Source organism: Lactuca virosa, chromosome 8 (assembly GCF_052849685.1).
Source record: "Lactuca virosa cultivar CGN04683 chromosome 8, Lactuca_virosa_CGN04683_v6, whole genome shotgun sequence".
Lineage (NCBI taxonomy): Eukaryota > Viridiplantae > Streptophyta > Magnoliopsida > Asterales > Asteraceae > Lactuca > Lactuca virosa.
The window spans coordinates 105,644,691-105,670,778 of NC_136433.1; the positions used below are offsets into that span (position 1 = coordinate 105,644,691).

The 26,088-nt window shown below is 35.2% G+C and overlaps 1 long non-coding RNA gene across 1 annotated transcript; it reads left to right on the forward strand.

The window, feature by feature from the left end:
* The first annotated feature begins 563 nt into the window (after window positions 1–563).
* LOC145134448 (uncharacterized) lies at window positions 564–2,335 on the forward strand. The gene is made up of 2 exons (XR_013719154.1): window positions 564–866; window positions 1,997–2,335. It is a non-coding gene; the product is annotated as an uncharacterized LOC145134448 (long non-coding RNA).
* The last annotated feature ends 23,753 nt before the right edge of the window (window positions 2,336–26,088 follow it).

The window sequence follows — 26,088 nt, forward strand, 5'->3', positions numbered from 1 at the left end:
AGCACACAAGTCTAAGTTTTCGATTCATCCGGGACCCGAAGATGTATATAGATTTGAGACTAAGCTACTGGTGGCCCTACATGAAGAAGAGGATAACATGGTATGTTGAGCGGCGCCTGACTTGCCGGAAAGTCAAGGCCGAACATCAGAGACCCCACGGCAAGATGTATTCGTTACCCATTCTGTAACGACCCAAAAAATTCTTTCTTTAACGATGTTAGTGTTCCGTTACAAGATTATTAAGCAAAGTAAAGTTAGTTCGATTCTAAGAGTGTAGAATGAAATAAATTTAATAAAAATTGGTGTTATTTAATATCTATATTTAAGAGGAATGTAAGTTAATTAAATTAATTTTGGGTAATTTCTACTCATAAAAGGTGTAATTGGTATGGAGGGGCTAAGTTCTCAATAAAACAAATTTAATTTGCCAAGAATCTGGAGTTAGGGGGAATGGAATACAAAGTTGGGTATGTGAGGGGTTTAGTTGTAAAAATCAAATGTAACAGTCTTATGGAGTTTGATCGATTAGGCTTTCCTTGCGTTTGTTTTCCTTGGCTCCCACGTTCAAAAGAAATCGGCCCAAAGTCTTTGGGGTTGTGTCGCACATCAAAGGCAAAGCAAATAAAAAAAGATAATGAAGGAAGGGGCAAGGCAGCGTACAGGTTGAAGCCCACATGTGATCGTTGTCTTGTGTGGTGCTCGACGTCCGACAACAACAAGGTAGGAGGTAGCAACGACGTGAAGGAGGAACAAGAGAAAAAAGACGATTGAGCAAGGGGGGTTGCGGGAATTAACGACGCAAGGCGATAGAGGGAGGGTTGGACGAGTTTTATGGAGTGCTCGAGTCTGTGAATTCGAATAAACTGGTAAGCTTCTTGATTTCCTTCTTCCTCATGTGATTAAACTCCAAATTTCTGGTGATTCGATTGAGTTATGAGGTTGCACTGCTTTCCCTTTGATTCAATTAACCTTCTTTTTCCTACTTTCAATTCTAGTGTGTATGTCTGATCAATTTCTAGCCATGTTGGGTGTGTTTTGATAAATTGTTGCTATGAAAATCCTTCTTAAAACACTCTTATATGATGGTATTAATGCTTGAGTATTGGTTGGATTGTGAAGTGAATTGCTTCACTTTGGTGTCATAGTCCTTGTTTCTTTTACCTCCAATCATAGTGATTTCGTATGTGTTATTTTTCTGCATAAATACCATGTTTTGGAACCTTTATTAAGCCTCTTAAAACAGCCCCTAAATATTTTATTATGTTGTTGTCTTTCTATCAAACGAGGTCAAGCAACTAGCTTGATTGGTTTCTGCAATTCTTGATTGTATTGCTTTGTATTTTCTGCCCTAAAACCTTATTGTAAGGGCTGAAGTAATAACCTTGAAAGTCTATCAAATCATGTCTAAAAGTTTACCCAAGTTCCATCTCAACATGTGTCTTGATTTGGAATTAAAGAAGTTTTTATTGGTGTATGTAGATTTTTGGTGTTTGGAGTTTGGTGTGTAGGGGCATCCTACTTTCAATCATCTTTTGGTCAAGTCTTTGGCCTTTTCATAAACCACTCAATTGATGTCTTAATACCTTCATTCAAGCTTATGGTGTGTTAAATCGCGTGGCTTTAATCCTTTGTCCAAGGTCATAAATCATATGGTGATTTTTGGCAATTATTGGAAATCTGCACAGCAACTTTGCCCCATTTTGCGAGGCTTGTAGCTGCTAATCTAAGCAGAATTGGCCGATGCCCCTCTCTGGATAAGATGTAGGAAATCGAGTCTAGTTTTCTGAAAGTCCAGATTCAACTCAATTGGAGTTACAGATTCTGTTTTATGCCCAAAACACTGAACAGTGGTCAGGCTGTGAAATTTAATATATATATATATATATATATATATATATATATATATATATATATATATATAACCCATTAAGAATTTAAGAGTGTTAATGAAACTTGGCCCCCATTTTGATGATTGTTTGGTATGTTTGGTTATTAGGTGAAACCTTGAAAACTTCAATAAAGTCCAAGGCTTGAAGTAAAAAGGAGAACTCACTTCAAAACAAAAGGTGAGTTGACAATTTTTGTTGACTTTAGTGCATAACCGAAAACCACATCTCATGGGTGGATTGTTGATGCAAATCAGGAATCATGCTACATTTATAAATGCTTGTGATAATTGTTGAAAATATGTTGTTTGCATCTTATGTATGGTTATTCCTTGGTATCGGCTGATATGGTGATATTCATGTCATGTAATAGTTGTAAATTGCATGCGGATATGATGTTTCATGAATTGGTAGTTATATGCTAAAGTATGTGACATCTTGATGAACTTTATTACATGTTAATTGCTCGTTTAAGCTGTAAGAGTAACATGATTATTTTGGTGCATGATTGTTTTGTGGGGTATAATGATGATATGGGTAGAACCTTGCAAGACTAATAGGTTGAAAAAGCTTAAGCCTTATCAGTTGTTAGTTGCACGAACTTTCTAGATGGTCGTGTGACACGTTGTTCGTGTGCACCTTGGTGTACGAGAACTGGAGTGGTGTTGGCTTTATGGTGTGGTCGGATCAAACATCACGTGGGAATCGGGAGGTGTATCGGTAGAATTGACACCTTTTGTACCGATCATGAACGACACCGCGAAGTACTTGTACTTTGCAGGTCGGAGTAGCGAAAGTGGAAGTCTTGGGGTTTGTGAATTCGGGTAGAAGTCATGAGCTACTTAGAGCACTAAACTGGCTGAGCACATGAGTAGTGAACGGGGTTAAGTTGTTGGGTAGGATGTCACTAAGGGACCCCAAAGTGGATAATCGGTTGAATTAAAAATTACGTTATAATAAACGGTGAATTAAATTATATGTAATAATCGGTTGAGTTAAGCCGGAAACTATAAATGGTTGAAATAAATTATGATATAATGTTGTTTGCTTTTTGACTATTCTTGTAAGTCCCTGAACTTGGATCTATCAAAGTATCAATGCAATTGTTTGATTTAATGCAGAATCTTAATTAAACAATGATGCAAAACAATCAATTCAATATATCAAGAACACGTTTCAATAATATGAATGTATACAAATCTATTGAATAATTGTCAAGTACATTCAATCACTCATCAGCCGTGAATCCCTACTATTCACCAAAAACGAATTTGCCTTAAAAGTCTATACACAAACCATATATATACTAAATCGATAACCTAAAGCCCATACATAATACGCCCACCGAAAACACACTAAGCCCACTGAAATCACTAGGTGATTTCTGTCCAAAACCAAGAACCATATAATACATTCAAAACAAAGCATAAACGACTAGATATAGCCCAACAATCTCCCCCTTGGTTTATTGCTTTCTGTTCTCTTCAAGGTTTCTCCACGAGATACACGTCTGCTTGGTCAAAAGCCCCTGCCCACAACTTCTTGTCTATAATTGTAGCTACCATTCTAGTGAAGGCTTTGCGGCAGCTTCAAACAATTCATTCTCAACAATTATTTGAAAGTTTGATAAGGTGTGGATATCTCGTTCACCAAACTTCAACAAATCTTTGGGATCAACAATACGAAACTGGTTTTTCTTCAGCTTGATCACCACAGTTGCAGTAGCTTCATCATAAACCCAGAATTGTATAGTATCCAAAGTGCCTTCAGGTAAGCGTTTGGGAAGAGGAATCCTTTTAGCTTACTTTGTGGGTGGCCACATGACATTCACCATTGTTTTGTTGGTGTGTGGATCAATGACACACTTGGCCTTCTTAGTAGACGATGAAGCAGTCTTTAACTTGTAACGCCCGTGTTTCGAGGCTAAGCATTGATGCGATGATGTAATAGTCTAGCTCAACCATTGTAACCCATTTTAAAGTAATAAAGATGAATTACTTGAATATTATGTGAATTACGTGCTTTTGTGTGCTTATTACTTGTTTATAATAATATAATAAATAAATGATAAAAATAAGCGTCAAAAATAAAATGTTAGATAAACCCGATATCTACGAAGAAAGTTGTAGTGGTCGTGACAAGGATTCTGGACATATAAAGAATGCCGAAATCCGAGTTATAACGAAGAAGTTGTGACCTGTCGAAGTTTCGCGACAGAACCGACACGACACTGCGTAACGTAAATAGTGAATTTACGATAGAGACCTTTTTAGCCTTGGTGATCTACACGAAAGTTGTAGAGTTTGTTAAACCAAGAACATGCATAAAAAGAACGCCCAAATCTGACTTTGTATGAGGAAGTTATGATTTTTCTATGTTTCGGATCGGCAGTGCACCGCCCGAAGTTCGAATATTAGATCGAGCAGCTTTTAGCCGACACAACCTAAACGAGAATCGAAGGTCTCGTTAATAGTAGGTCAATGTTAAAAAGACAGTCGAAAACGGAGTCCGTATGTAGAAGTTATGAATCCTACAAGGTCGTTTAGCAGTGTAATTTCTCATACCGTAAAATTTAAAATCGGTCAATAATTAGACGACAAAGTCTAAACAAAAGTCGTAGAGTACGGTCCCGCCTACGCGTGGATATAAAGAACATCAAAAACGGAGCTCGTATGTGAAAGTTATGAATTTTAGAAGTCGGAGTGGGAAATCTCGAAGCTGGGTGCGAGGGGTACGCCCAGCGTACCTTTGGACGCCCTGCGTACCGAAGTACGCCCCGCATACGAAGTAGGTACGCCCCGCGTATTGAATTTTTTCTCGGTCCACAACAAGCTACGTCGCCCCACCGAGTTCTCGACACGTGTTGTACGATCCGAGCAGTACGCCCCGCGTACAGCTTCGGTACGCCCAACGTACTTCCAAGGCAGCGCCTATAAAAGGAGGCCGAGGGCAGCCTCATTCTTCACTCCTTTCAACCCCTCTTTCTATCGCTACTCTCTCTCTCTCTCTAAACACTCCCCAACCCTCCTAAAGCCTAGGAAAACCCCTAGCCCCCGAAGGAAGCCTCGGAGAGCCCGGAGTCTCCGAGAAAAAGAGTTTTTCGGTTTGAAACTATGCCCGTGCAGAGCCCGGTTTTCAAGCAAACTTCCCGGTTTCATCAAAGAAGATTATTTTAAGAAGCGAAGTGTTTTCCGAATCACTTCTTATCAGGTGAGTGTATAGTCACTTTCATCTTACACATAGATATGAAGTATTTTATATAAATTACATGCTATGTGTGTGTGTATATATATATATATATATATATATATATATATATGTTATCTGTTTACCTGAGATGTTTGCTGGATGAGAGATCTATACTTCTTTCTTTCAGATCTGAAACTTTTTCCTTCAGATCTACACTTTCTTATCTCAGATCTGAACTTTTTCTTCAGATCTAGACTGTATATATATTTTATGCTTTGAAAGTTAGGCTGGATGAAAAATTCAAACTTTGTTTTTCAGATCTAGACCTTTTTCTTCAGATCTGAACCGTATATGTATTTTCGTTACAGATCTAAACTATTTCTTCAGATCTGAACTGTATATGTATTTATATCTACAAATATGTTGGGTAAAACATTGGTAGATGAAATAGTTGGTGTGTGATGAAAGATGAGTTAGAGGATGAGATAAAATGTGATATAGATTATGAGATGAGGGTGAGAGGTGAAAAATGAGAGAAACCTTTACCCAAACGATGGCCCCGTCATCTAGCAGAGTACGGATGACAACCATTGACTATTCTAGACAGTCTGTGGAACACTAGCAGGCTCGCTACCTATAGGTGTTGTGAACGATATGTTCACCCGGTGTACTCTAAAAACCCATTGACATGTAATGCACGTGGACTCCGGCAAATAATAGTGTCGATAAATGAGAGCTATGGACTTAGCACCCATTGGATGAACCCTGGCAGCTATGGATTTAGTGTCTGTTGTATAAACATTGGCGACGATGGACTTCGTGCCTATTCCTTAGGAAAACCCTTAGGAATGAGTGATAGGTGATTCTTAGGGTAGATCCCAAGGAATTAAAGAAGATAATGGGGATGAGTAATTGGGTTAATTGTTTGATGATAAAACATAATAACTTTATTATTGTGGGTTGAAAACCCTATGTACTCACCAGGTTTCCCAACCTGACCCACTCAGTTTATTTGTATCACAGGTGTCGATATAAAGCTACACTTCACTGAGGGATTAAAGAGATGTAGATCACTAGTGTAAATGAATGTAAGTTCTGTTTATGCTTATGTTTCTGTATTGACATTGACATCCCAAGGTTTTAAAAAGAATAAAATGCATTTCTTCGGAAATGCTTTGATATTATTTTTATCATGTTTTTCTGGGAACAAAATTCCGCAACACTTTTCTTAAGAAGTTACTTTGATTTTTATTAAAAAACATAAACTAAATCAGTCTTTTCTGGCCGTAAAAATGGGGACGTCACATAAGTCTTCAAAGTTATTTTTCGCTTTACTCTCAAGAAAATTCTTAAAGAACCAGGCCATGGTGTCATTGGTTCGATTGTGGAAAGGTGCGTGGATGAGTTTAGAAATATCAACTTTTGTCAAGGACAAGAAGTCAACTTTCTTCTCATAATATTCAATTCTTCCACTTTTCCGTTCACGATCCACATCTTCTTATCAGCATCATATCCCCACATGGTGATGCTAGAACGATCCCCATATTTATCCGTAAACTTCTTTCCAGTTTCCCTGAAAAACATTTCAGGGTGATCACCTAGAGCATTTTGATCTGAATGCTTTATCACGAGCATTTTCCCTTTCAGCTGCTCAACCCTTATTTGCTTCTCTCTTCTTTCTTGAGCAGTAGCAGGACCAGAAGACAAGAATGTATCAAGATTAGCATCTGGAGCAGGTCTTGTATCTCTTTCATTTGAAGATTGAGAAGCTGGATTAGTTGGACCTGAACTAGAAACAATGATCTTTTCTCCTTCAGCACTCAAAGGTTGAAATTCATCACCAAACTTTTGAAGTAGGCGTTGTTTCAGGTTAAAGAATAGAGCAGTTAGACCACCAAGATTTTCTTGAAGTTCTGAGATCTTTAAAGCTTTGTCGGAGTTCTCTTTCTCAAGCTCACTGATTCTAATGTCATGCTTTCCAATAATCAAATCTTTTTCGGCAGAGCTTTGTTCCAGATCAAAGACTCTGTTCTGAAGCAAAACCATATCAACCAATTCAGATTCAGGCAATTTTCTTTTGCCTTTGGAGATGTCCGACTCAGGTGTTTCAAATGAGCTTCTTGAAGCTTGAGCTCCTTTCGAAGGTATGACTTCTTCTTCAATAATTGGGATGTCAAAATCTTGATCCATAGGAATGGATTCAGTGAACGGGCTTGACAATTCTTGAATCACTGGAGAGGACTCAGTGAATGGGCTTTGTATGCTTTGAGCCATAGAATCATGCTCAATAGGTGTAGATTTATTTTGAACGGAGTCTGTGATAAGCACTCCCGGCCTTGGATCTTTTCTCTTTCGCTTCTTTCGGAGTAAAGCGTTGGCTGAGTCTTCTGGATCACTTCCAGATGGAGGTTCAGTATCAACAGGAACTGTTTGGGGAGGCTTCCTTGCAGTTCGCTGAAGTTCTGCTATAAGAGCATCCATCTGTTCAGGGGTCGGTGAGGAAGATTGCACCATTGTGTCACTTTCCCTTTCAGCTACGATCGGAGGTGTGACAGCTACATCCTCTTATGGGATTAAAATACCTTACTGAATAAAATTCTCAAACTCATTTTCTAACAATTCATTTTCTTGATCCTTTTGATCTTCTTCATCATCAGATACTTCAATCTCTTCAAAGGCGAATTGAAACTTTGGTTTGGGCGCCACGTGTTCCTCGGCAACCTCACCATTTATGGAACTGACAGCAGGAGTGTCTTCAACTTCAGCAAACTTTCCAATTTAGCTAACTCCTTTAATCCTTGATAAGCAACTTTGGCAGCCTTCCTTGATTGCTTCATGAGTCCAAAGGTGTTGGGACCCAAGGCTTTCATATCCAAAGTATCATATGACCTTTCGATTTAGGGATATTTTTCATTAAAGATCATTTGAAGGAACCTGGGGTACATCAAGAATAAGTCCTTTTTATTTCCCAGAAGGTTGTTATTCATCTCTTCAAAAACGAACTTTGAGAAGTTGTAATCCCAGTCCATAGCCAGAGCAACAATGGTTGAGGTCACAGTCTGACTAATTTCATCAGAACCTCCCTTTCTTCCAGAAATGCAAATCACAAAGGAGTGTGCCAGGAATCTCCAGTAGGGTGGCAGTAGCTTCTTGATGTTGGGAGGATAGGTTCCTTCATAACACATTTTCTCCAGAACTTCCTTGACCCGATCAGCAGAGTACTCAATTGGGAATGCGAATGCATCACCAAATTCAAGTACCTCTCGGATAACTTGTTCAGAGATTATCACTTGTGTTCCTTTCACTAAAGATTCCACAGTACCAGCACCATCTGCTCCTAGCTTGTTGATCTAGGCATTTCTCCAGAAATCAGTGATCAAGTCTTTATGAATGACTGGATTGGCATGAAGGGCCTGAGATATCTTGCAGTTGTTCAAACTCACCATCATGGATTTGAATTCTTGATGAGCAGCAGGTGGATCCATGAGATATCCAACAATGTTGTGAGAGTCCACGAATTTTAGTTGCTCTGCCATTTATCTGCACCAAACTAGCCAAGTGATAATTAATTTAAAAATTAATTAAATTGAGTTTGAAATCTAATTTCGGTTAAAGTCAAAGTTTTAGTCGATTTCGGTCAAAGACAAAATTTCAGTCGTTTTCGGTTAAGGTCAAGATTTCAATCGATTTCGGTCAAAATTGATTGATTTCGTTCAAAATTGATCAATTTCGGTCAAAACACTCGTTGACCAGATGATTTCGATTAACGCTGGTTGATTTCGGCTGAGAACCTAGATTTCATTCAGATCTTCATCTGATTTCGGTTGAATCCGGGTTGAACCGAAAACCCAAAATCTCATCGGAACCTGTTCCAACTCAGTTCTTCGAAAAACCTTGAAAAATCCACTCGAAACCTACAAATCTATGACACCAAGTACACCAAAAACAGCAATGCCATTGTCACGATCGAAAACCCAAAAATTACCTGATTCACCGAACAATTTTGCAACAAAACAACGAATGAGTAGGTTTTTGTAGAATAACTCGAAGAAGTTAGAGAGAAAAACGACGACGATGATGATGGTTGTTTGGGGTTTTTTGGTGAAAAACCCTAACCAGCCGAAAACGAAGTATATATATGACCTAAAAATCCCAGGCGGCCCACTTAACCGATTTCGGCCCATGAAAAATAACCCAATTTTAATAAAAAAAATTTCTTTGATTTTACGTTCCAAAAACCAAATACAAAAATTAAAATTAAATTAAACACAATTTTTAATTATTTTTTATTTTTTATTTTATTTTTTTATATTTTTATTTTATTATTATTATTATTATTTTTATTATATCTCCCCCTAAATTTGTGCATAACAATGAAAATATGTACAAATTTAAAGACGACAAAAAAATGTAATAAACAAATTATAATAGAACAAAAACTTTTGGGATCAAACGTTATGAAGCAAATTAATGAGGTTTATCAACACGCACGTTCATGAAAAGCTCTGGTCAATCATTGATATTGTGATCCACTTAAACACAAAGGACATTTTTCAGGATAGATTATGAGTGACGATATATAGCTACTATATTCCTAGATAGACCATTTTGTCTGACGACGATCAGGGATATTGTTGTCCACTTAAATTTAGCCAATAAAATATACCAGTCAACCTTTAGTTATGGGTGTAGTTAATGTTAGTACACTAGAACATGTTCCGCACTTCATGGCATACCCCAGTAATCAAGGAAATTTCTTCGGAATCCTTTACTTTAGGTGAGTAGATAATCATTGTGGAATGCATATGTTGTGTCCCAGGTCGGATCTACCGATCACGCAGAGGGGACGACATATGACTAACTTAAAGAGTAGTATATTTGTAGGAGACATTATACTGACTTAAAAGCAGTGAACATCATCTAAGTGCATATGTTGTGTCCCAGGTCGAATCTTCCGATCACGCAGAGGGGGCAACATATGGCTGACTAAGAAAGAAAGAATAACGATTTTAAACAGACCCAATTTATCAGAACCCCTTAGTCATCCCCTATTAATACAATAATTAAGGACACAAGTCCATATGCCAATGAAGTGTTGAGCCACAGATCCAGACGATAGTTAGCTTCAATTTAAGTCATAGGCCTCCTTGTCTATTTTACTGTTAAATCTATCCAAGCTTCATATTGTCAGTCCAAATGAAGTTTTCTAAGTTCAAATAAGTCCACATTGTATAGTCCATTAGTCTTAGTCCTTTATGCCTACCAACACATTGAACATAGAGTTTAGACAATTCAGCTTTAGTACTTTACACGTATTTCGTTTGCACTTTATCACTAACTCATATCACTTCCCAAAAGATTGTCACAAAATTCTTTTTCTAAAAGTAAAACAAAATGGAAGAAAATAAGACAATACTAAATAAAAATGAAAAGAAATTTCAGTCTTTGAAACGTATCATCTTAAGAAATCCCACAAGCACGAGCTTGATTTTAGGAAAAATTAGGTTTTTGGACAATCGAAAATCAGCATTATTATCACATAGAAGAGATGAGTTAGAAAATTCAAACCGTAATTCAGCAATTGAAGAAATACCCATTTGTGATCTTTCCTTTTCCTTTTCCCGCAAAGGACACATGCTCTCCATTAAAATTCTGAATGCCATGCAGAAGAGAGATGTCCCCTGTCATGTGCCTGGAACAGCCACTATCAACATACCGAAGTCTGATGATATTCCTCCATAGCTGCTTCGGCACAGAGTGCAAGATTAATTGGTTTTGGGAACCCAATCCATTTTGAAACTGGGTTGACCTTTGCTATCTACGCATGACACGTGTTCCCAAGTCATATCATGTTTATCAAACACAGAAAATGAAGAGATGTAAGAATTTTTAGGTGATTTGGGAATGGAAACTTTTGGTACCCATCTGTAGTCAGGTTTAACCATTTTCTTGTTTAAATGGATGGATGTTTCAGCACTAGTTTTGGATCTTAAGACCGATCGCCGAGATGACTTTGACCTTACCGATCTTGGTTTGACTGAACTATTTCTCAAATCAGATCTCTTGTCAGACATGACCTTTTTGTTCTTGAGAATCTGATTTTTGGTCTTGGCAGTATTCCAGTCACCATCATGTGATATCGATGAGTTTCTCTTGAAAGATCTTCCTCGTGATACGTTCCTCTTACCTTGGGCATAGTATGGGATATATGCACGATTTGGACAATTTCTGGCAATGTGACCAGGAATTCCACAGTTAAAACAGGTTTGTCTTTTAAGAGGAATATGCTCAGAACTTGGTCCCCATCCAACTGAATTTCTACAAGTACAAGCACATTGTTTCACAACTTTATGTGGCCTAAGATTGTTAGCAGTGTTATCACAAGCCTTTGAAGCAACAGAAGATAAAGAGTTAGTTTTTGAAGAGTTTTCATTAAAACTAACATTATCTTTGTTTTTATCGCACCCGTCTTGCACTGTTACTTTATCTGCACATGAAGTAGAAGCATTAGTATTGTTCACCTAAATAGTCTCAGTTTTACTGGATTTGTTCAGTCTTAACTGAAACAGTGACAATAGGCTGACCATGTTGAACAAATTTTTCTGTCTCTGTGGTTTCAAAAGTTGGAGTATAGTTATCATTGAAGGGAGGTGGTACACTGTGATACCCTAGACCCTCACCCTGTTTGTCTTTCCACTTTAATTGTTTTTTTGTCATTGACTCAACTATCTCACTTGACACATCGAATTTCTTAAAATTAAAGTCAGCATCCTTAAATTTAGCCTTTAATGCATCAAGTTTGGCAGTTAAGTTTACAATTTTCTCTTTGGAAAAACGATAGTGAACACATTTGGTGTTGTATTCTTCTTTAATCCTGCTTAAATCTTTAGTTTGTGCTTCTAGTTTTTCTTTAAGCGGTTTATTTACTTTCTTAGTTTCATATATTTCATTTTTAAGGTCAAAAACCTCTATAACTAATAATTCATTTTGTTCACGGTATTTATTTATTTTACCTTCACAAGACTGAGAGCATGAGGCTTCACTAACCTCCTTGGTACTGTTGTAAGAACTCATTATTTACCAACAAAAAAATCTGATTGTGCAATTTGATTTTGACCGAAAACCAGGATAAATGCCCTTTGACCGAAAACCTTGAAAGTCAACCAGTTTGACCGAAATCCCTGAAAGTCAACTGTTTGACCGAAAACAGTTGGCCGAGAACTATATGTCTTGGTCGAAAACTCTTCCTTTTTACCGAGAACGTTTACCAGCCGCCGAAAACGCTGAGACCTAGTCGAAATTGAGGTTTTGATCGAATTTCCTTATCCAATGAATCTCAAATTTGGTAAATTGCCAAAAAAAATGATTTCCAACGCAATATCCTCCAAAATTAGTGAAGAACACTAAGAAAATGATGAACATGAAGAACAGCAAATTCCTTTTTCCCAACACAACCCAAAAACACCACAAACGAATTAATGTTTCAAAAGCAATTGATACCAAAACAGCCTTAAGTCGGTTTTAAGGCTCTGATACCACTTGTAAGTCCCTGAACTTGGATCTATCAAAGTATCAATGCAATTGTTTGATTTAATGCAGAATCTTAATCAAACAATTATGCGAAACAATCAATTCAATATATCAAGAACACGTTTCAATAATATGAATGCACACAATTCTATTGAATAATTGTCAAGTACATTCAATCACTCTTCAGCCGTGAATCCCTAGTATTCACCAAAAATACATTTGCCTTAAAAGACTATACACAAACCATATATATACTAAACTGATAACCTAAAGCCCATACATAATAAGCCCGCCGAAATCACTAGGTGATTTCGGTCCAAAACTAAGAACCATATAATACATTCAAAACAAAACATAAACCACTAAATATATCCCAACAATTCTATCATCAAGATTTGTATGGATGACCCATTGGGGGATTGTGTGTTTTCTTTTTGGTTGTGTACAACTTGTCGGCTCACGAGGCGGTTGTTAACACTTGTTTCCTTGTTGAATGCCTTCTGATTGGTACAGGTAGCTTAGGAGCGTGGCTTGGCGAGGTTGGGTTCCTTTTGGTTAGTTAGTTTTTAATGAAGATGCCACTTGAGCACATTTGTTTTTATTTTCTTTTGAACCCCTTTTTGCAATAATTAAACGGTTGAATGTTTGTTTATGAAAATGGTAACGTGTGGTTTTGACAATGGTTCAAAAAAAGAAAAAAAAATGGAGTAAAAATCACGACGTTATACATTCCCATATTGAAATGGGAGGAGGTCACTATGGACTTTATCACAAAGTTGCCAAGGACGACACGTGGGGTTCATTCTATATGGGTCACTGTCGATAGATTGACCAAGATTTCTCACTTTATCCCTATTTCGGAGAGTATTTCCATTGAGAAGTTGACTGAAGTCTAGATCAGGGAGGTAGTCACTTGTCATGGAGTTCCAGTTTCATTGATTTACGATGGTGATGTTCGTTTCACCTCCATGTTTTGGAGAAAAGTTTCATGATGAGTTGGGTACTCAGTTGCATGTCAGCACAACATACCACCCCAGACCGACAGACATAGCGAGCAAACTTTTCAGATGTTAGAGGATATGCTCAAGGCATGTATGCTAGATTTTGGCAGGAGATGGGATACTTATCTTCCATTGGACGAGTTCTCTTACAACAAAAGTTATCATGTCAGTATTGATCGCCCCCCCATTTGAGATGTTGTATGGGAGGAAGTTTCGGACCTCGGTTTGCTAGGGCGAGGCTGAGCATCGAGTTATAGGGAGTACTAAGGTAGTACTCAAGACTACCGAGTTAATACAGAAGGTGCACGATTGGTTGCAGGCTGCACAGAGCCGCCAGAAGAGTTATGTTGAATGGCGACATTTGGACATCGAGTTCTAGGTTGGAGATTTTGTGCTTCTTAAGGTGTCACCTTGGAAGGGTGTTATTTAGTTCAAGAAACGGGGCAAGTTGGGCCCCAGGTTCATTGGTCTTTTCAAGGTTATCGCCCGGGTGGGCAAAGTTACATAGCGACTGGAGTTACCTGCTGAGCTTAGACAGATCCACAAGACTTTTCATATCTCTCAGTTGCGGAAGTGTTTGGGTGATGATTCCGCAGTAGTGCCCTTGGACGATATTCAAGTTGATGAGCATCTGAATTATGTAGAGATGCCGATTGCAATCATTGACAGGAAGACGAAGACCTTGTGCAACAAGGTGGTGGGCTTGGTATAGGTGCAATGCCATCACCGAAAGTGATCCGAATGAACTTGGGAACCCGAGGAGGAGATGATGGAGCACTATCCCGAGTTGTTTGGAGCAACGGTCTTCGAGGATGAATTCTGATTCAATTGGGGGAGAGTTGTAACATTCGGATCCTTGAGGTATGAAATTTAAAGTAATTTATGAGTTTTTGGTTGGCCACGATGTGGTGAAGGTATCATTACGACGTGGCATGGCCGCATGAAACGCGTATCTCATTTAGGTGTCGCGACGTGACATCTGGGCATGGGAAAACCCAACTTTTTCAATCTTAAGCCTTATTTAAGGGATGTAATGGCTAGGGTTTTCACACCCTCAACCTCTATCACCTCCCGTTCACCCTCATAGAAAGCCCTAGCCTCCATTGTTGAAGATCTTGAGCTTTTGTTTGTGTTTTTGGTGTTTGAAGGAGAAGGAAGCACACTTGGTGTATAGATTTAGCTTGCAAGCATCATCATCATCTTTAATCTTATATTCTGGACCTTTGTAAATGTTCAAGATCAAATCTTTATTGCTCCATCTCTCTAGATCTAGGTTTTTGTCCTTTTTCTTCAAGTATGAGTTAGTTGGAATGGTGGGATTCCATAAAGTTAGCAACTTTGTGGGTCCTTGAGGTCCCTTGATGGACATAAGGTTCAGATCTAAAGTTTGCTAGTGTATTGAGGCCCATACAAGAGATTCTTGGTGTTGTTTCTCCGTTTTTGACCTAACTTAAGCTCTAGACTTGCATTGGACACGCATGGCTGAAAAGCATCGATATTTAGATTGTATTGGACGTTAGGAAGATCTATGGAAGGAATGGGTGGATAGATTAATGGATTGGGAGCTAAATCCATTAAGTTGAGAAAGCTCAGTTTTCACGACGTAGCAATCTGCTCGCCACGACATGGAGATTGGGGGTTTCTCGACTATTTCGGACAGACTCGATCACGATGTGGTGGCCTGACCATCACGATGTGATGGTAGCTTTAACCGTGAATTGGTTGAATCGTGACCGATATTTTGATCAGGCTTGAGTTGTTCTCCACGACGTGACCATGGATTGATCACGACATGGAAGCCTGCTGAAGTCAACGTTGACCGTTGACTTTTTGACCCTGTTGATTTTTGGTCAAATTGCTATTTATAGAGTGTAGACTAAGGCCTGGACTTGTGTGATTCGATAGGTAGGTGGTAGGACCTGTTTCGTGATGTTGAGGTGTAGTTTGTGTAACTTCGTGAGAGAGGTAATTCTTCTCACTATACTATGTTGGTCGCTAGATTGTCTCTGTGACTCTTGCATGAAAGATTGTGGTTGGATCACAACACTTGTATGAAAGACTGTGGTTGGATCATAACACTTTTTTGTCTTTGTGACTTGCATGGAAGACCATGGTTTGATCATGGCAGAAAGGCTACGATTGGGTTGTAGTCTGGAAGTGACTGTAAAACTATGGTTGGATCATAGAATTCACATGGGATGAAACACACCCCTAGGGTTGGACCCACTGATATGTATGATAAGCTTTGTGCTTACGGTTTATGTTTCAAATGTTTCATGTACTTCTGGTTCCAAAGGGAAAGGCCCAGTTTAATCGCACCACATCCACTGGAGTTTAATTTCACATTATTTGCTTTTGATTTACTATATGTGACATCCCCAATTTCATGGCCAAAAAAGACCAATTTGTTTATGCTTATTTAAAATCAGATTATCCGTTTTGAACAATAATATTGCGAAATTTGTTCCCAAAAATATGATAAAAACATTTATGAAGAAACGTATTTTATTTATATTAAAACACTGAGATGTCGTCGTCAATACAGTACATAAGCTTAAACGGAAATAACATAGGCCTTACAAACACCTATCATTCTACTGACCTATAATCCATAAATCTCTCATCTGATCATCACACATGTGCTCTCGTACCACTACGTATGATACAAGAAACTGAGTGGGTCAGGCTTGGGAGCCTGGTGAGCACATAGGGTTTTCAACCCACAATATTATAATCAATATGTTTAATCATCAAATAATTAACCCAATTTCTCATCCCCATTATCTTCTTTATTCTTAAGGATCCGACCTAAGGATCATCTATGCTGACAGTACCAGTTCATAGATTCCTCCATGATACGTGTCAATAGGTTTTTCTTCTATATTTATTCCAAAAGATTTGTCCTAAGGAATAGGCACGAAGTCCATCGCTGTCAGGGTTTCTCTAATAGGCACTAAGTCCATAGTTGTAGTGTTCATCTATAGGGCACTAAATCCATAGCTGCCAGTGTTTATCTATTGGGCACTAAGTCCATAGGTGCCAATTAAGTCCATAGTTGCTAGTGTTTATCTATTAGGCACTAAGTCCATAGCTTCCAGTGTTTATCTATTAGACACTAAGTCCATAGTTGCCAGTGTTTATCTATTTCATCTTTCATCTCTCATCATCTATATCATCTTTCATCTACCCATCTTTACCCAATATATTTATAAAAATACATATACTGTATAAATCATATAACTTATCTTTATAACATTTCATCTAACACATAACATCTTTGCACGTAAGCACATATAACAGTTATTTAATTAGATACTTCATATATATGTGTAAGATGAAAGTAACTATGCACTCACTTGTTAAAGTGATAACTCGAAACTCGGAAAACGCTTCGCTTCTAGCAACTGTCTTTTCCTTTGACATAACTTAATATCATTATCACTAAGTCTTAGTTTAATATTTCTTGCGACAAATTATTAGTCTAGATTCATCATTAATTTAAAGTTTATTGATCTATAGCTGATAAGGGACAATCAAGTAAGATCATATCGGAGGTAGGGTTCGTTTGGTATAAAGAGTATACTGTTTGGAAAATCCAGTTTAAACACCTCACTAAATCTAGCATTGTCATCATCCCCGTAAGTAGATCAATCAGTATAATGACTTGGAATCGCTGATAAATCTTGTTTATAGGTTCATATTAACAATAATGAAATTAAACATAAGTTATACTTAAATCACGGTAAGCATAACTAAACTTACAAGTGGTTTAGCGAAAAAACGGACTTTACGCGAACAAAACTTCTAAACCGAAAGCTATATTTCTCGGGGCTTTCTGAAGCTCTAGAGCTTCGCTACTAACCCTTAAGAAGTACTAGAACAAGGCCTAGGGACATTGGGAGGGTTTGGGAGAGAGTGGAATGAAATGGTGTGAAGAAAAGAATGAAATTCGGCTTCTATTTATAGGCTGCTAGGAGGCCCAGTACGTTGGGCGTACTCAAATTATGCTGGGTGTACTTAACATTATGTTGGGCGTAATGGGGCCAGGTGTCGTCATCTGATGACAAGCCGTGGGGAGAACGGTGTGTGCCAGATCGCGACACATGTCGCACCATTGTTAATCCGAAAATTAATTATCTTGTAAAATTCATAACTTTCACATACAAGCCCCGTTTTTGATGTTCTTTATATCCACGTGTAGCTATTGACGAGATATACAACTTTCGTTCAGACTCATTCGGCTAATTTTGACTTTATTTTTAAAGTTATATTTTAACAGACTTAGACAGTTAAAGTCCGTTAAAAATTCAAAACTTTGTCATCCGACGTCCGTTTTCGACTGTCTTTATATCGTTGAACTCATATTAACATGATCTTAAATTATCGTTTAGATTGTTTTGACTAAAAATCAACCGATCTAAAATTCGATTTCTGAGTTGTATACTGATACGCTCAATCTTAGAAAAATCATAATTTCCTCTAATGAAGTCAGATTTAGACGTTCTCTATATGCACGCTCTTGGTTTGGCGACTACTACGACTTTCGTTTAGATCACTAAGGCTAAAAAATATTTTATTAAAAATTTACTTTTTATGTTATGTAGAGTCGTGCCGGTTTAATCGCGAAACTTCAATGGGTGATAACTTTTTCGTTATAACCCTCCCAAGGTTATAGATATCAACGGGTTTTATGTGTTTGGAAAGCCCAATTTCGGTTCACATTTACACATAAAATCCTATTTTGGTAAAACAACTAAGGAATTATAATTTAGTTTTTATATCTTATGGATATAAAAAATTGAATGATGGTTTTTATTAAACACAAAGTAAAAACCAAAAAATAATTCGGTTTATAAGTATAAGATCAAAACTGAAATATAAATTTAATCAGAATTTAATTTAAATATTGAAATTGTATTAAATTCACTAGTTATACAAATGAAAATATAAAAACATTGTTTTTTTTCTAGAAAATACGTGGCTTTACTGTTTTGGTCGACAATGGGTGCATTAGTGTCATTGTATGCACACATAAAATCCAATTTCGGTTCACATTTGCACCCCAAAGCGCATGCAAGAGAGAGACTTAACGCTATTAAGACTGTGAAACCCATCAATTATTCTAAATTTCATTTCATTTCATAAATAGACTAGTCATTCAAACACTTAAACATCATTTCAACGTCATACTTTGGTGATTAATTTTTAATTCATTTGATGTATGTTTTTATGTTCAATATACGTAAAAAAGATATTAAGGAGAGCGCGCGTGTTTGTATATATATATATATATATATATATATATATATATATATATATATATATATATATATATATATATATATATATATATATATATATATATATACTCATTTTGAGCTGGCATAAGATTCAAAATTTGTGTTTCCAAAATAGACATGACTATTGAGAAATAAAATTATTTCTTAACATTTCCCGATCATAAACTTGGTATTAATTAACTTGGTTTTCATATATATATATATATATATATATATATATATATATATATATATATATATATATATATATATATATATATACTCATTTTGAGCTGGCATAAGATTCAAAATTTGTGTTTCCAAAATAGACATGACTATTGAGAAATAAAATTATTTCTTAACATTTCCCGATCATAAACTTGGTATTAATTAACTTGGTTTTCTATCTTGCAATTGTAAAATATAGCTATTGTTAAATAGTTGACAAAAATTGAAGGGGCAAATGCTAATTACTTAAGATCTGGAGGGTAGTTTTGCTCAGTCCTTGAAGATGTTGCAAAATGTGATATGTTAATAAGTTCATGGGTGTGAACGTATTAATTTCGCTTAAAAAGAAAACTCTTAAACTTCTTTCGTTTTTCCCTATGACTTCCATAGATTTTGCTTGTTTAAGTTGGTAGACAGAGATGAATAATGATATATTTGTGTCACTGTTAATCATTAGGTTAGTTTTATGTAGAGGTTAGAGTGAGTTTCTATTTATAAGAATTCTTGAAATAATACAATAGTTATTTTCTTATATTTGGGTTGATTATATGCATTTCATCAAAGACCCATTTTTCCAACATAATATTTATAGGAATTTGGTAGAATTCCATAAACATTTTTCAGGTAAAAACGTGAGTGCACACATAGTACTAATGGCTTAGCAATATAAATATAATAAATTTCACAACATATTTGTTCAAGCAAAGTATCCTTATTTTTGTTATAACTTAAAATAAACGTTTGCTATGTGTAAGAAATAAACACCAAGAAAATTGTATTACTTATTTATAACTCATAACATAATACATATACGTGACATATATTATCAAGTGCAAATCAAATAAGAAAGGGAGTGACAATATGGATGCACGGCGGGATCGGTTGATTTTGAAGGCCATGTGCAAACCGTAAAAAATAGGCCCTATATATATATATATATATATATATATATATATATATATATATATATATATATATATATATATATATATATATATAGTCTAAAATATGTAAATTGTCTAAAAGATAAATTAAATTAATTATAAAAGGAAAATGTAATTTTTAAAAATTGAGGAGATAAATATATAATTTCTAAAAACTGATTTTATATAGAAATTGAACAGTTGGATAGATTGTAAAGTATTAAGCAAAAATGAAGGGCTGAAAGTGCAAAATGAGTAAAAATCATTTCAAATTAAGCAATCTTCGGAAGTGAAAAAGTGTCATAGAACTATAGAAGGGCTCTTTTTTTTTAAACCACAAATAATAAAAGGGTCAGACAATAGCAAGGTGCTATGAATGGAAAGTACAAAATAGAAACAAAAAAAAAAAAATGGTTATAAAACGATCATGCCTTAGAGTTAATTAAGAGAAAAGAAGGGTGAAGCACTCCAATTTGCCCAGCTTTCCAGACCATTACCCTTGTATTTGTTCCATTCGAACGATTGATATATAACAGAATCTGCAGTTTTGGTCGGATTGACACCAATCTTTTTGAATATTTTATCATTTCTTGTCATCCAAATATTCCAAATGGTGGAATATATAATTATGCAAAGCGTGTTCCTTTTTTTTGGGCAATTCCCCCATAAAGCAACAAAATCATTGAGTTCTCTCACATTCTTGAATTGCATTTGTTGAATCCCGCACCATCAAAATATCCAATAGTAAACCACCTTTGAAAATTCACATTCAACTAACAGGTGAGATGCGGTTTCATGACCTTTACCACATAGTTGACAGTTCCTATTTTGAACATTAATACCCCTATGAATTAATGCCTCGGTAACTGGTATTCTATCCATAACTGCCCTCCAAACAAAACATTTGACTTTTAGAGGAATAACGTTTGGCCAGGAAATCATGGGTCCTGAGATTTTGTTAAGATTTGAATCCACCATTCGCCTTAGGGTGCTCACCACATACATTCCGTCCATGTTGGGTTTAAAACAGAATCCAACTTTGGATGGTGGATCAAAATTAATGGATCCAACAAGTTTGTAAAATTCATGAAGTTCCATAAGAGCTTCTGAGTTCATTGTTTTCATTCTCCATTTCCATGAGAAACCTGTATTGCAGAGTCTGTCCATCAATGAGCATCTTTTTACTGATTCAAGGTTATAGAGATGTGGAATTTTTGTCCTGTAAGGGCACATCTCCACACCAGTTATCCTTCCAGAATAGAGTTTTCACATTCCCACCGGGTACAAGGGAAAATAGACTCCTTGGATCAATATTATAAGACTTGAGGTTCATGATAGCTTTGGAGATGTTGCTCCACACTCCAGTTTCGTTTTTCTTCGCAAGGTAAACTGCAGGTTTTTTTTCCAAGATTATGTATACTGTTGATGACATCAGTCCAGATACATCCCTTTTCGTTTTTTAGTCTCCACCACCACTCCGTAAGCAAAGCAATGTTTTGAGCCTTTAATGTATCTACGCCTAGACCACCAACTTTTTTATCCGCAACCACCTTACTCCAATCCACCCAATGCAGTTTCCTTTTCTCATCCGTGCTACCCCATAAGAATTTTCTTCTAGTTCTTTCCAGCACATCTAGTACACCTTGTGGAGCTTTGAAAAGGGATAGATAGTATGTAGGAACACTTCCCAAAACTGACTTAATTAAAGTCAACCTTCCCCCAAACGATAGAGTACTTGCTTTCCAGTTTGACAATTTTGTCTGGAATTTGCTAATTACCGGTTTCCAGTTATTTTTAACGCCATATTAGCCCGTACAGGCACTCCAAGGTATGTAAAAGGAAAAGAGCTTTTTAGGAATCCTACTCTAACCTACGTTGATCCCGTGAATGAAAGCGGCTGAAGAAGTCGTCTACCACCTGAACCAAATCAGTTTTATGTCCAAATTTGAATAAGATAATATATATTAACTATTTAATTACATAATTTTTCAAAATTTTAGGCCTTATTTTTTTGGGGGCCATGTACCGCTGCACACCTTGTACACGACCGGGCATGTATGGATGGTTAGATGTTGGCTATTAGTGGAAAGAATATATTCTTTGGAATATATTTTTTTCAAAATTACAAATCTAATTTACTTCTAAACTATTTCTAATTTCACCTACGTTTCAAAAGAGACATAAACCTTCGATCTCAAAAAATATAAGTACCATTTGAGAATGCTAGGCTAAAAGCGATTTGGTAACAAAACTTTATATAAACTTCTTTTTGCCTAGTTTACATATTTTGTTCAGACTTTTTGGCATATTCCATCCATCTCAGTAGGTTTTTTATCAGTTAAACAAATGTAGTCTGATGATGGAGACTCAAACCAATACACGGAAATATGTTCTCTCTATTTCGTATATGTGGATAAATGTTGAACACTAAAACTAAAAAAAAAGGTCTCACTGGATCCATTAGAATTTGGAAATAATTCATCACGTATAACTAATTAGCAATTAGCTTAGCTTACAAGGGGTGCCGCCGACCGCCAATCCACCAAATATTATATTAATTACAAATCATAACAATTTTAATAATTATATGATATTAAATAATTATAATAAGTTAACAAAAGTAATAAATAAGCTACAAAGATAATAAGACATAACATTTGATTTTATATCTATCACTAGGCGAAACCTTGCGCGTTACGCAAAAATATAGTTAATTAGTTAAAATAATTATGAGTAGAAAATTAAAATATGTTGAAATTTACATATCTACTCATCTTTTTTGGTATTAACCGAATTAACAAACATAGAAAAAGTTCATTAAGTGGCATCTTGATACTATCTAATATAGTCGAAACCATTCAAAACTTTGGTTTTTTTTATAGAATCTAATAAATATTATATGTTTTTTTATAACATTAATATAATTGAAATAGTCTTTAATATTTTCTTTCTACAATAATATTTTTAGGATAAAAAAAATAGTTGTTTTGAATGAACTGTTGATAAATACTTTTTACCAAATAGATTTTGTATTACACTATTTATATTACACAAAAACATCCAAAGTTTTAGATATGAACTTTTAAATATTAAACATTGGAATTAAGAATGAAATCACACAAAATATACAACTATACATAAAACTCATCAATAGTTTTAAAATATACCAATTTGTAATTATGATATTGATTTTCAGATACATATATTGGAAAACTTATATTTGACTTTGTTGATACATCGATAACCTTTTTGTACCTAAAAAACTAAAGTGAATAGGAATATAAAAATAGATTTTACAAAACATGAAACAAAATAATTAAAAAGGTAGTTGGGTATTCTCACCACCGGTTAACGACCGCCTACCTATTTAGTGGTATCAATTCTAGTATGTAAAATTGAAGCAACCCTTCTACATATGCATTCTTTTTTAATTTCACGCACTTTAGGTAACAAAGATGAAAAAAGAAGGGAAACAATGTAACACATTATTCGCTCTAAATTTTACCATTACAATGTGAGAATCATAACCAATGTCATATTGGTGAACATCGAAAAAAGTTTTAACCAAAATGAAAAATGTTATAAGAGATGAAGCAATCTCCGATGGAGTTCAAGAAATTATTGGGTGCTAATAACACTCTATAAAACAATAACTTTAATAGAAGAAAAAGAAATATGAGTAGAAAAGCATGAAAGTAATATTATTATAGAACCAAAACATTTATATGTTTTCTTTCTCATTATGTGATTTATATTTGTATGTAACTCATATGATTAACCTCTTATACAATATATAATGATTTATATTTGTATGTAACTCATATGATTAACCTCTTATATAATAAAAGAAACTTTTCAACTATCAATTAATTACTTAGTAATCATATACGTTTAAAAAACTCTTGAATGGTAGCCATTCATTACTTAAAAGGTGAAAGTTTATGAAGGTTTCAAATAAATATGATGTAAGAATCATATTCATTTGGATGAATCTATTTATAAGAGATAAATAGATTTAAGTTATAATAATAAAGTTATTAGCTATTCCAATGTTTGAGAACTTAGTATTTAAAAACTATACATAGAAAATATATATATATATATATATATATATATATATATATATATATATATATATATTAAATAGAAAAATAAACATCTTCCAAAACAGGAGGAAAAAGGATCTCAACTTAGGTTTAGAAAATGTCTAAACATGTAATTTTTTTTAAACGTATAGCAACCATTTTTGTTAACGGTATTTGAATTGTGACCGATTTAAGATAGGGTGAGACAATGTTTACAAAAACCAAACATAATTCCTTTTAAATTTTAATGCTAAAATGATTATTATTATTATCTTCCTATTTATTTTAGATGATGACAAGTATTATTAAATTTAATTTAAATTTGATTGAGATGTGAAATTTATACACTTGTCATCATCTTAAATAGGTAAAAAGAAAAGTAGAAACATACTTAATTTCTCTTTTCTGAATATTAAAATCATTATGTTTTCTAATTTTTACAAAAACCAAACGTAATACCTTTTAAATTTTAATGCTAAAATGATTATTATGTTATTTTCTAAATATTAAAACCATTATGTTTTCTAACTTTTATGCTAATGTAATATTTTGTAAATGGATAATTCAAGAAAATCAGTTGTTTATGTGAAACTAACAAAATTATAATGATATTAGTAATTTTAAGAAACTGCAATTGATTTTATAGAAAATTGCTTCTTGTGAAACTATAAAATCATTAATTTCAGAAACTTTAAAATTACTATCGGTGAAACGTGAGAACCATTTTAGAAACTATAATTGTTATCTCACATAAGTTTTATAATTATTATAAATATTAAAGTTGACATCGGCTTGTGAACAGTAGGTGGTATCTAGCTGAGTTGAAACCCCTCTTTTATCGGCTAATCCGCTTTGCTTCTTCTCTGTTGGTTTTCTCAGTCGACTTCTTCTTCGTTTAAGGGTTTTAAGGGGTCTATTCGTTCGGCTTGCAAAGCAGGCCCGACCCAAACGGTAGACAACCCAACCGGTAGTTCAGGACTCATGTCTCTAAGGAACCCAAAATTCCTTGGTATATGGTGAGACGGTAAGTATTTTCGTGACATATTTCTTCAACCAAATTTAATACTCAACAAAATTATTTTTTTATGTTGAGGATTTTATCAGGAATCCAATAACGTCCAACTATTTTTTTATAAATTAAATATATTTTTATTTTTTATTTTTACTAATCTTTCTATCCATTTTAAATACTGACAAGTGTTTTAAAATAGAGTAAATTACACGAATTGTCCCTATGGTTTGGGATAATTTGCACGTTTGGTCCCTAACTTATTTTTTTAACTCGGAAGGTCCCTACTGTTTGTTTTTGTTGTGCGCTTGGTCCCTGCCTTATCTAAAAAGATTATTTTGCCATTGATTTTTTAATTTATTTAAATAAACACACCCCAACCCCACTTCCACCTCACTTTACCTTACCTTACCTACCCCACTTTATTTAAAAATCAAGGGCAAAATAATCTTTTTAGGTAAGACAGGGACCAAACGCGCAACAAAAACAAACTGTAGGGACCTTCCGAATTAAAAAAATAAGTTAGGGACCAAACATGCAAATTACCTCAAACCATAGGGACCATTCGTGTAATTTACTCTTTAAAATACAATTAATATTATTAAATGTAACACATGCTACCATGTAATATGGGCATGAGAATGAGCAGAAATAAAATATAAAAGGATATTTCGTATCACCTATAAATACCTACTAAATTTAGTGTATTAGCCTGAAGGGGTGGTAACATTTCTAGCACATTACCGCGTATGTTTTTTTATTGTCACATTGTTTTTCTATTGTCACATAAGTTTAGCATGTATACATCGAAAAATATAGAAAGTGATAGTGTGTGATTTTAATAAGCTTTATTTTGGAAAAAAAAAAACAAAAACAAAATAGCCGCAACCAATCACAACCCAATCCTCTTCTCGTTGTGGGTGTACAGGCCCATCACCAGGGAGCTCCCTGGCGCGCG